At 35.9% G+C, this 13381-nt stretch overlaps 1 long non-coding RNA gene across 1 annotated transcript; it reads right to left on the bottom strand.

Annotated features, from left to right (window-relative positions):
* Positions 1-369: 369 nt before the first annotated feature.
* On the bottom strand, positions 370-1299 carry LOC127100561 (uncharacterized). Its single transcript, XR_007794452.1, has 2 exons — positions 906-1299; positions 370-783 (listed from the first exon to the last, which is right to left on the bottom strand). It is a non-coding gene; the product is annotated as an uncharacterized LOC127100561 (long non-coding RNA).
* Between the last annotated feature and the right edge of the window lie 12082 nt (positions 1300-13381).

The following is a 13381-nucleotide window of genomic DNA, read 5'->3' as shown; positions in this document are numbered from 1 at the left end:
TAATATTAACATTCTAATTAAAAAAGGGAGAGACCATTTAATCCATGAATAATGGAAATGCAAGTAAAGCTAGCACAAGCAGCCAACACAATGAAAACACAGCTGCAGAAAGCTGCAACGCCAACCAAGCTTCCAAAAGCTACAAAACAAAACTATTTCCAAAAACAATAAGCTTCCAACAAACGCACGCATGCAAGCCAAACAACACGCAGCTTGGAAACGTAGCTTCCTAGCTGCAAAAGCAAATGAAGCGCAAGTGCAGAAAGTGCAAACGCGCGAGCTACAAGCGGCGAGCAACAGCTGTAGCGAGTACAGTCCAAAATGACAACAGCAAACAGAAGTTGCAACTGTAAAACGCAACAGAAAACAGGAAACGGAAATGCAAGATTTTAAGGCTGAAACGGCAAGGCCAAAACGCAGTAGTGCATAATACAAAACAAGTTGAAACGGAAACAGAAATTCAGCATCAAAACAGAAACGGCAAACCAAATCAAAACTTCAAACTCATCCAATCAATTTGATTTAAATCCATAAGCTCACATTGAAGTTCTTCTTCCATTTTTCTTTCTTCCAGAATCACAAGCTAACAAACTCTTCTTCCATCTCTTTTCGGCAAAACTTCTTCTCCTCTTTTCCTGGATCGTAACCGAATCGCACCTCCACCTGCATAATTTGCTCTCGAGCTTCCATCTTCGTCACCTTTCTCCAGTTCCTGCAACCATTCTGCTCCATGCACCACCACTATTTAACTCACAATAACTCCACACCAATTCCATGAACATTCTGTGAATCGAATTGAGCGACAAAACCAAGTCATAACTCGTAACAGGAGCATGAAAGCAATAGGAACAAACCGTAATAGAAGAAGTGAAGAAGAGTGAAGAATCGAATCGAGCGACGATTACCTAAGCTTCGATCCGCCGATATGTCGCCATCGCAGGTAGGAATTTCTAGTTTCTACGTTGTTAGTTCATCTGTTGTGATGTGAATCGCGATCACTGTCCGTTTACGTTTTTCATTCGTCACTAGATTTTTTCCGTTGAAGATTCACATTGCGTTTGATTATGATTTGGTTAGGTGGAGTGTTTATGTCGGTTAGGTTAGGAGATAGCGTGGGAGGCCTCACCGTGTGGAGGCGCCGCCGCCGGTGAGGAAACCGGAGCGACTCGGTTCTTCGGAACCAGGCTGTTCTTTCTCTCCCTCTGCATTTTGTTAAGCGTGAAGGTGGGGAGGAGGATGGACCATTGGTTATTTCAATTTTCTTGGATAGTGGGCCTTAAGCCTTCATTAGGCCCAATTGAGGTTTCCTGGACCACACTCTCTCAACGCTACTGCACCCCATCCGATTAGGCTCTGTTATCCCTTGTTGAGCCCATTCTTAGTTTCTTTGGGCTTATTTCTTTATTTTGGGTTACTATTTGATTAAGTTTAGTTAATGTAGGTTAATTAGCTTAATTAGATGATTAGGTATTGATTAGATTAAATTAGTCATGATTAGGATTAATTAGGAAAATTAGGATTAGAGTTTATTTAGAACAATTAGAAATAATTTTAGGATTAGAAATAGTATTAGAAATGTTAAAAATAATTAGGAATTTAGGTTCATTAGAATTTTTAGATTTAGGTTATAATTTTTGGAAGAGTAGGATTTAGAAATATTAGAAACATTAAATTTAGTTTAGAATTTAATTGTTTTTTAATTAGGACTTTCATGTATAGAAATGAAACCAGGATTGTGAAATGACGATTTTACCCCTAGGATTAGAAATAGGCTAATCTTGCATGCTCCCCTAGTTTTAGGACTTATAGAAGTTTCTAACTGATCGATTAACTTAGATTGTCGTATATTCCTTGTCAGCTGTTATTTCACATGTGGTTAACATTGGTTCTAATGCATGCTTAGATAGAGTTTAAATTCTAGAATTAACTTTCACTTGAATGATTTTATTTTCGCACTCCCTTGTACTTTACATGTACCCTCTCCCCTTTCTGATGTATGCTTTTACTTACTTTCCTTTTTATTGCTTGATTAGCTACTCCTTAGGCATTAGGAACGTTCACCCTTTCATCATCGATAATCAAACCCTTGATCCAACATCAAGCGGTCTTTTTTTCTCAATTAAATTCAATAAGCAAACCCTTGATCCAACGTCAAGCGGTCTTTTTCCAAATCAAATATAAAAACATAATAAATGGCGATTAAGATTGTACGACACGAGCCTTAAGCGGTAAAGAAGGGATGAGACTGGAGCTTTCCTACACTCACTCTGAATGCTCCGAACACAAGACGTTTAGCTTGGTAGTTCGAGGTGTTCACCTTTATCCATAGTCTTTAGTGCAATCCGGAATCAATAACACCTTCTCAAAACCTAAAAACAATCCAACGCATTCAAACCTTTTGTTTGAGCCTTTGAGCGACACAATATAAAACCCTTCTTCAAGGTAACAAAATGAACAAAACAAACAAACATTTTAAACCCACGAACTACGAGACTCTTATTTCTCACTTCAATAAGTGGGCATACGTAGGCACGAGGATCCAATCCTTGGCGAGCACACTAATTTAAAATCTACCTCCACTCTGCAAACCTTTAGCAAGCAAACATTCGATAAACAACATCCACTTAAGCATAAACATCCTAGATGGTTCCCATGGAGTACCATGGATGTGAGGGGTGCTAATACCTTCCCCTTGCATAACCGACTTCTGAACCTGTTTGTGGTTGTGATGACCATTCTTTGGGGTTTTCTCGATATTTTCCCTTTCCTTTGGAATAAATAAAAACCGATAGCGACACTGTATTTTTCGCGTAGCGACACCCCCATTCCCAACAGGACTTGGTTCTGAGCAGTATTGGTAATGTTACCTCTAAGGTTATCTCCCATTTGATATGGTGATTGACTTAAAATTCCCCACAATGTCGACTCGTTAGGATCCTCAACATATCCATCTTTATCCTTAGCATGTTTGGTTGATATTTTCAGCAATGCTCTCTTCCCCCCGTGAAGTTTACCATGTTTGGTGGGATGCATGTTCTCCATGTTTTTCCCCATCCGAAGTTGAATTTATTCTGAACTAGGTGATTTATTTTGACCCCTAGCAGATTCTTCAGTGATTGTTTCCATCTTGTTGAGATTAGCCAAGTGTTTAGTAATGATGATTCAATCTTCATCATTTGTATCCTTGGTGTTGGTTTGTCAGCATAATCACAATCATATCCATGCATATTCATGCATAAAACACACCATCAGATATTTCATTGTGCATTTTATCGCATTGATTTTTCTTCTGATCCATTGCTTTGGCGATTGTAGCGGGGTTTTCGTTACCTTTAGGTTTATTGACTAAACCAAAAGTAAACATACAATTTCGAGTCGCCACCGCACTTTTATTTGTCCGAAGGAAAGGCTAAAAAGCGAACAAAAGCCAAGTAAGAAGTTTTATCAAATCAAAAACTAATAAAAATGTCAGAGATCTGGGTAAGGGGGTTGGTTATGAAATAGGAAGGTTTTACGCACCCAAAACATCCTTAGTACTCTAAGGGAACCCTTTTTGCAAATGTGTGTTGTAGGTTGGTATTTGTGAAAAATATGTGCAAAAGATTGGAGGGATGAGAAGAGAATATATTATATTTACAAATTTTGTTATTTGAATGGATGAACCCATTGCCTACGTACCATCACAAAGGAGGATAAAAACCTCGTAGTTCGGGGTAAAAATCTCAAAGATTGGTGAATTGATTTGACCAAAAGCCTTAAGGTCTTTTGTTATCAAAGGGAGAAAACTCAACCTAAACCAACAATCCACCATGTGAGGAGAGCTTCAACATACAAGTGAGGGGTTAACCCTATAATAAGTATGGAAGACTTATAATCCAATCACTAAGGATGAGGTGAGATTTACATCAACCATTATGATAACTCAAACCTATGACTAATGTTTATGAAAAGGTTTTAATGAGGTGGCCATTGGAACCACAAAAACAACTTGAAGTGAGTTGTATTTACAAGCTAGATGTACTTACAAAAATGAAGTCAAAGTAGGATTAAGATTCATTCACAATGAGTATTAATGAAAAGATTTTGAAAAGTCAAAGGCATAAGGCCTAGGTTTCTAGTTTGAAACAAAGTCAAAGTTTGAAAGAAAAGCTTTTTGGCTTGGGTTAGAGTGAGGAGAAGAAGAGAATGGCTAGTCTTAAAGCATACAAAGATAAGAGAGAAGATAAAACCTTTGGAGTTCCTTTTCTTGAAATCATAGAGATGATTCAAGATGCTCCTTTCCTTTAGACTTAGCAAACAATCAAGCAATAAAACAAATTAGATTCAAGCTCCTAGGATCTCCATTTGGCTTGTCTCTCTTAACTTGGCTACTCATGACAATGGTCCTCTTCACTATCTCAAGATGGAATCCCTATCACACAAGAGCAAACATCAAAAAATTCATAACACAATAAGAGGAATGGACAAAGAATAAGTTTTGGAAAGGAAGTCCTTTGAAGTCAACTTTGAATTTTAGCATTCTAAAGGCATGAGGCCTAGTTGCTCTTGAACAAATTTAGCATTCTAAAGGCATGAGGCCTAGTTGCTCTTGAATTTCTTTAAGCATAGGTATATCCTAATTCTAAGTCCTTTCTCCTTTTTGCATTAGGTTCACAAGGCAAAGACAAAACAACACAAGGCAACAATATATTTATACACAATAATGAGCTTAAATGAGTAAAAGGAAAATGACATAAACATAAAATATGTGCTCAAATGAGCAAAATGAAAAGCAATATGAATAAATGGACAAGAAAGTAAGTTGCATTAAAAGTAAATTGTAAGAAATTAAATGCTCAAATTAAAGTTAGTAATTAGTATGATTATGTTAGTTTGTCATAAGACAATTTAGCGCTATGTTAAGCAATCGTAAGTAGACTAATGTAGTAGTCACACCTATCTGAGGCCGGTCAATAAAACTATAAGAAAATAAACACACGTTAGAGATCATGACTAGTAAGCCAAGCTCCAAAAACTTGCCATGCCAAAAAAAAAAAGAGAAAGGCCTTGTATGGACTTTAGGTTTTTTACTTGACTCAGAAGCAATCTATCTTGGGCACAATGCAACTCACTTGATCTTGGATCAAGTTGAGTTTGATTTGGATCAAAGAAGGTTAAACCTCTCATTTGTCAAGACCAACCATAAGACATTAACTCATTGGCCAAAATAAAAAGAAATGGGGATGAAGATGAAATGGATGGAAGGAGAATTCAAGTGTCAAACACAATTGGTCAAAAGTGAATCAAATCATCATCAACCAATGCTAAACAGAAGAGAAATGAAGGTTACAAGTCAAACATATTTTTTTTGCATTTTTAAATTAAAATAAACGCAAAAATAAAATGAACAAAATATGGTCAAACCTCAAATTTAATTCAAATCAACTTCAACAAGTCCAATTAAATTCTCATAGGTCTAACATGGTCAAACAAACTTTGACAAATTTTCTCAACAATTTTTGAAATCAGAAACTATTTAAAAACAATTAAAAATAGTGAAAAATAATACAATATGAATTAAAATCTCAAATAAATCTCAAATCAAATAAGAAATTGATGAGACTATTTTTCATTGACTTATCATCATCCATAGGTGTTAGGAAAATATTTTTGGATTTTTCAAATATCAGAAAGTAATTAAAAATGAATTAAAACTATTAAAAACCAAACAATTCAAGAAATTTTTTTAATGAAGTCCCAAAAATAATTAAAAATCAAAATATAAAACTAGATTTTTCAAGATTTTTTTTGGCACTGGTCTCATATTTTTGTGACTTCAAATAAAATATTTATGAAGTTTTGAAAATAAAAGGAATTATCAGAAAATAGGAAAATAGCAAAAATGCGCAGCCACATGATCATCTCATTAATTGACGTGACAATGATCCTAGGGCTCAAAGGCGCGGTCACACGAAACACCTTGGTCAAACGCGCTACACTTTGATTTAAAATAAGTCAATACATTGGAAGGCCAAGATTAAAACGTTTGAGAGTGATCCAATGGTTCTGAGGCTCCCACGTGGGGATGGTGGTGGAAACCACCATCTTCTCTGGCGATCTAACCAGATCCGGCTACCACGCGCAGGAAATCAAACCTCAATGAAAACGAAAAAGGAAGGTATCAAAATGAAGCTGAGGTGATGTACATCACCCATGTAACCATGGATCGTCCTCACAGTTCCTATTTAGAGAGAAACATGAGCTTGAAGATCATGGTACATGAACTGAAATGACACGATTTGCAAAATTAAGACCACCACTGGCCTGCCTCATGCATGAGGACTTCAGAAAACAACACAAACCAAAGAGATTCACCTTATATTACAAGATCTAGATCAAGAAAGTTTGGTGTTCTACCTCTGAAATGCAGCTTTAAACAACACGAAATCTCCAAGCTCTTGATCCAACTTTACTCTGGAAGTATGATGATGATGCAAGGTTAAGGAATTGAGCTTTGAAAATCAACTAATGATGTTGAAATTCAAGCTTGAAATTGAAAGAGAAAACTGGAAATTCCTTTAGTGAGGGTTTAGTTTTCAATTCAGCAGCACTTCAGATCTCCACTTGGTTACCATTTGAATGAGAATGAGCTTCTATTTATAGCTGGAATGGATGCAATGCAATGCTTGGCTCGTGTGCATGAATTTTGAATTCTCCTTGCATGGGCCTGTACAGGCGCATGTAAGGCCCAAGAACGAATGCAAATCCATGCTGAACTCAAATGGAAGTCAATTGGACGTGCAATTGGCTTGGCATTTGCCTGCACATCAAGTTACAAAGTGAAATGCACAAATGAACATAAACATGAAGCTCTTCGAAACTCACTCATGGAAGGTCCAAAAAATTAATGTTAGTAATGGTTGGAAAGCCCTTGAGATAAGGAACAAAAGTCATGTTGGGAAAAAATTCATTTGGAGTTTGGAACTTAGTGAAAAATGGCTGTGAAGTTTTGGGTACAAAACATGTCTAGGTCACCCTTTGAAATTTTCACCAAAACCAAGCCTCTTCAAGCCCTTCTGTTTCAATGATGCAAGCCTCAAATGGAAAAACCTCCAACACCAAAGTTGTAGATCTTTTCAATATGGTCAATTTAGACTTAAATTATACATCAATTGGATTTTCTATGAGAAAGTTATGGGCACTTGAAGTTGGGCATTTTTCAAATTCAACGACTTAGGTCCAAAGTGACCTATAATGTTTTGTATTATCACATGTAGTTATTTTAGGATTATGAAATTTTTTCCAACATAACATTTGAAGTAGACATCTTAAAATTTCCAATGAATTTGGTCTCACCTCAAAATCATAAAAATTAAGGAAGTTAGGTTCTTGGGAAGTTGACCCAAAATTAGGGTTTCAGTCAAAATGACCTATAATGTTTTGAAATGAATGATAACTTTCCAAGTTTCAAATGGATTTTTGATGAACATGAAAGTTGTTCATATGGTTATTAAGATTAGTGTTTATCTTGGAGTCATCTTCATTTGACAAACAAATCAAAAGTTGTGTCTTAGTGGACTTTAGTTTGGTCAGATGACTTGACTGGTCAACTTTTCAAGGCCAAACTTCCAATCTTGATGAATGAATGATTGAGAAACCTCACATAGGTACATATATGTATAAAATAATGAATTTAATAACTTCCCTTGATTAAATTTTATCATAGGTTGAGGTTGCTTCATGAGCAAGGCACAATCAATGCACAATTGAATTAGGGTTTCCTTGGGAAACAATCTTCAAGCCCTTTGGGTTATCTTGATCAAATTGGAAAATTGAGATACTTGAGAGGCATATATGATGATTAGGAACTTTGTGGACCATTTTCATGCTTGTTTTCATCTTCATCTAGCCACTTCATTGAGCTTAGGAGCCTCCTAGGAGCATGGGAGCACATGATCACTTGAGCTTCAAAACAAAAAGAGTTAGTGACATATTTTTGTGCTCTTGGTTAGTAAACAAAATAATAAAAGCAATAATATACAATACAAGCATGCTTGGTGGTCTCAAAACACTTACATAAATCCCAACCCTAGGGTTAAGGAGCCAAACATGCTATGATCCCTGAGGAAATGCACTGAGCAATGATATGATGCCATGAGGGATCTTAGGGTCAAAATTAGGATCTTACAGTGATATTATTTCCCCATGCAGATTTGGTGTGTCTATCCACCTTCAACTGTAGAATGTCATCCCCTTAAGCAGAAAGAGTTTATCCTTTCTCATTCCCCACTGAGTTATTTCCTCGTGGATTATTATTGTTTTAGTTTCCTCCCCAATGCTTTACTTGGATGAAACCACTCCCCTTGAGTTATATCCTCATTGGGTTGAGTCTTTGTTTGACTGTTTCTTTGTAGTTCTTACCTAGACAGATCTTTTGGTCCCCCAAGAGTTTATTACTCAGTAACTGGTAATATTCTTCTTGTTGTTGAGAACTTTACCTATACCCAGTAACCGATGAAAGGTAATTTACTTGTTTTTCTCCAGCGGATTCGTTCTCACATTTTCCCAACAAGTGTATCCTTGATATGTTCATCCTAACCGATGACAAATATTTTTCCTGTTTGGTTTTCTACCTAGTAAAAAGGTAGTCGTAATCCCTTTTATTTCCCAGAGAGTATATCCTTAATATGTTCACTCTAACCAATGACAAATTTTATCTTCTTTGCGGTCTTCTACCCAGTAACTGGTAGATGTAAATCTTATTTTTCCCTCTGATTCTATCCTTGATATGTTCACTTTAACCAGTAAGGGATACTCTCTCTTTGGTGTTCTACCCAGTAACCGGTAGTTGTAATTCCTATTTTCCCCGACAGTCTATCCTTGATATGTTTACCCTAACTGATAACAGGTATTCTTCCTTTTTCCCCAGGTGGTCTATCCTTGATATGTGCATCTTAACCGATGACAAATATTCTTCCTTTGAGTTTATCCTTGATATGTTCACTTTAATCAGTGATAAATACTCTCTCTTAGGTCTTCTTCCCAGTAACAGGTAGTTGTAAATCCTATTTGGTTTCTTTTTCCCAGTAGGTCATTCTTACCCAATAACTGGTAGTGAAGGCGCCTCATTTTCCTCAGCGAGTCATCCTTGATATGTTTACCCTAACCGGTAATAGATGTCCCTCTGTTCGAGTGTATTATCTTTTTACCCAGTAACTGATAATAGATAATATATCTCTTTTACTCCTGTGTTGAAGTTTTTCTTCCCTAGTTGAGTTTGAATCCCATTTTTGCATGAGTATTTCATCTTTGTTCTGATTTACGCATTTTCCCTTCAGGTATTTCTTGCTGTATTGGTGTTATCCCAATATATGCAAATCTCCTTTTCCCCCGACCGAGTCCTTCCATTGATTTAGTCTCATGGAAGATCCCCTTGTGTCTCCCAACAGTTTTTCAAGTTGTAGCCTGGCCTATGCATAACTTTTATCCCCAGAGACTCAGTCTCCGCAGTGAGTTTTTCCTTATGGAATGCATTATGCTCCTATGGACTTTTAGTTTCTCCGGATTCTTTTCCTTTGTGACAATATCTTCCTCACAAAGATTATTTTGGCATTCATATCATATGCATCATGAGGTCTCTCAGGGACCAATTTTTTTTCTTGATGTTGTTATTTGAGTCTATTCTACTGAGTTGATATGAAGATTTTAACCTTCATATCCTCAGCTAGAATGTCCTTAAATAGGGGCAGTTGTAAGACCCCAATTTTGACCCTAAGATCCCTCATGCTATCTCATCATTTTTATTTGACTTTGGGATCACACCTTGGCATCGTCCTTACCCCTCATTCATTGGTTTTTCATTGGGAGAGGTCACCAAGCACCAATTGATTGTATCATACTTTATTTTTCTTTGTTTACTAACTAAAATACCAAAAACCTGTCTATATATAGCTTTGTCTCTTTTGTAGGTAGTGTGTGCGTCCATTTGTGCCATATCTGTCAAGAAATGGTCCATATTGGTTCTAAGCATCATATATGTATCCCCATGTTCATTTTTTGTCATTTTGATAAAGAATTCATCAAGAGTTTGAAGCTTGTTTGTCTTGGAAACCCTAATTCATCTGGGTATCTTGTGTAAATTCCTTAACAAGTTTCTTCAACAATTGGTCAAATATATCAAGGGATACTTCATTATACATCATGTCAAGCATATATTATCATCCATGATCCCCAAAGATCAGTAGAACTTCAATTTTTCAATTTGGTTCAAAGAGGTTGACCAGAGAAAGGCAACTGGTCAAAACTGGGGTTCCCTAGACCCTATCTCCTACAATTTTTGTCATATGAAAATGATTTCATACTCAAAGTTACTCTTTATGACATTACAAACAACTTTCATGTTGTCATCAAGATCTAATTTTGCTTGGAAAGTCAGTTTTTGTGGTGAAAGATTATATGTCATTTTGTTTGTGCCCTAGTTAGGAGGTCAAATTCCAAGGACCATAACTTGTTGAATGTTTATGATATGAAGGATAAGTTTCATGATCAGTTTCAAGATGTATTCTCCAACTTTGATTTTTTGAGAAATGTCAAATTCAATTTGCAAGGGCATGTGCCAAGAGGAAACATTATAGGTCAGTTTGGGCCATTACCATTGAACAAGCAATTTTCCTCAATTTCTAAAATCCATATCTCCATCATGCCAAATCCAAATTGTGTCAAATATGTGACCAAATTTAATAGAAATGAAATAGGTACAACTTTGGTGAAGAAACTATTTTCATTTGGAACTCATAGCGAAAGTTATTCAAGGTGGAAGAAGTGATCATTTGACTTTCACTTAGAAAATTTTCAACCATGTTTGATTTCTCCAACTTCCACCTCAAAATTCAGCCTGATCCAAACTCCAAATGGAAGATTTCTCAATATCAAAGTTGTTCCCCTTGATATCACCTTTACAAATCATCCAAGATTACTTCATTTGGAAACGAATTGAGAGACTTGCGCATGGTTCCTTTGTTGGGATTGTTTTGGCAACTTTTGCACTCAAATGATTAATTCTTTTTGCATGCTTCCATATGATGACCTCAGTATCAAATGTGCATGAATTGGAAGTGGATTGCATCATTGGTTGGGCCTAATTCAATGCCCATGCACCCATGCACAACATTGCTATTTTTGACATTTTTTGGATTGGTGTATAAATGAATCATGTAGCCTATAAATACAAGTGCATTGGCCTTAGAATTACAGACACACATTGCCCAAGCCTTGCCAAGCTAACCCAGAACCCCACTACATAGAAATACTTGAATATTTCTATGAAATCGAGTTTAAATTTCTCCTTCTGTTTTGAGATTCAAACTCCAAGGATTCATTGCTATTTTCATCTCAATTGATCACTGCAAGCAAGAGGAGGAAAAACCAAGTGGATTCACATTGAGATCAATCCAAATCACAACTACCCGAAGGTGAATTTTCAGAAACTTCAAGCCTTCGATTCACTCTCAATTCTCCACCATTCTCTTTGTTTATTGGTTGTCTGAAGACCTATCAATGTAGGCAAGAAGATTGAGTTGCTTTGAGGTCAAATCGAAGCAACTCAGACCGTGTACCTCAAAATTCAATTCCTCATATCTCTCAATGTATTTGGAATTGGACAAAATTGAGGCCAGATTCGAGCTCCTGAGCTTTTTCTCTTTAAAATAGTGTTCTTACTTTTCATTTTCTTGATGATTGAGGGTGGAGCAGTCCAGTGAGGCCCACCAGAGAAGATGACTAGAGCTAGGGCCCCGGTGGTGTGTTGGCATTGTTCAGACCATCTCATCATCATGCCATGTTCTAATCCTAATCATCCATTTTGATTACCATTACGACATGCGCGTTGACTAGGGTGTTTAGTGGATGCGTGTTGGCAATCAGATCTGCCACCTCAATTAATGAGGGAGATCTGATGGCCCTCGTTTTTTCTATTTTCTTTGTTATTTCTGATTTTATGTTTAATCCATTTATTTTATTTTATTCATAGAAATTTCATTTTTGATCCAAAAAATATGGGACTTTCACCAAAAATATTTAAATATTTTCCTCTTCCATATTTTGAAGTAAAATCATTTTTTGGATTAATTTTGATATTTTTCATGAATTAAATGTTTTTTTGACTTATTTTGAATTGTTTTCAAATACTTATGACTTTCCAAAAATTATGAAATTTTCCGTCTAAGGTCCTTTGACCTTGTTTGACCTAGGATAAATCCCTTGGACATTTATTTGGTGTTTTGAAGGGATATGAGGTTTCGTCAATTTAAAATGCATTTAAATTCGTTTTAAAATTGATTATTTATTGAGTAATTGTTTGAAAATTATGTTGAGCCATTTTTATAGTCTTGTGATGTTTTACTTTCTATTTGCCCTTGGTCATGGTTGATTTGACTTTTGTTTGATCAATACCATTGTATTTAGGGGATTGATGAAATGTACATTTCATCTCCCAAAATGAATGGATAGTATTGATCATATGAAATTCCTCCTATGATCAATTTGAGTTTATACTTTCCCTTACCTCTTCATCTTCATCCCTATTCTTTCCGAATCCTTCATTTGACCAATGATTTCTCTAATGTCAAAATGCTAGTTGATTCATCAATGACCTTGTGTCAGATGAATCAACATGAGTCTGACTGAGATAGGTCTTCCCCTTTTTTTAGTGGGTGGTATATTTTAGGAGTTTGGTTCTTTGTACCGAATTTTCTAACATGCATTAACACCTATATTTTTATTTCCCGAACTCAGATAATTGTGACTTCAATAAGTCCAATTACGTTTACTTAACATGGAGCTAAATTTGTCCTTCAAGGCATAACATTCTAGTAAGTGAGATTGTAAGTCTCCCATTCTTCATGGAATTGTGTGGGAACTTGACCTTTTTTTCATTCATGAGAGCTAGTGGCATACTTGTTTATTTATCCAAGTTGGAGCCCTTCTCATTGATTATGTCTTGGCTCAAGAGTTCATATTTGTGATTGAATGATTGAGTATTCTCTAAAAAATGACTTAATCAATTAAAACTCATCGCTAACATTTGACTAACCATTGACTAACTTCTTGATTAACATTGCTTTACTTTCAAGTCATTTAATTAATGCAATTTAAATTCAAGCACCTTTCTCATTCATTTCCATTTACATTTCATGCTAGATGTTTATGCTTCAGTCATTTTTACTTTTCTCATTTGAGCCATATCTTGTGATTGCATACATTGTTTGTTTATCTTTGTTTTATTTATGGTCTTAGGACCTTAAAATACTTAATAACAACAAAAACCCTAAAAAACATCTTGGTGGACTGTTGGACTTGATCTATGTTAATGGACTTGGCTAATGCCACCATTTGAGACTGAGCT

Source organism: Lathyrus oleraceus, chromosome 7, assembly GCF_024323335.1.
Source record: "Lathyrus oleraceus cultivar Zhongwan6 chromosome 7, CAAS_Psat_ZW6_1.0, whole genome shotgun sequence".
Taxonomy (NCBI): domain Eukaryota; kingdom Viridiplantae; phylum Streptophyta; class Magnoliopsida; order Fabales; family Fabaceae; genus Lathyrus; species Lathyrus oleraceus.
This window is presented reverse-complemented; position numbering and strand designations above follow the sequence as displayed.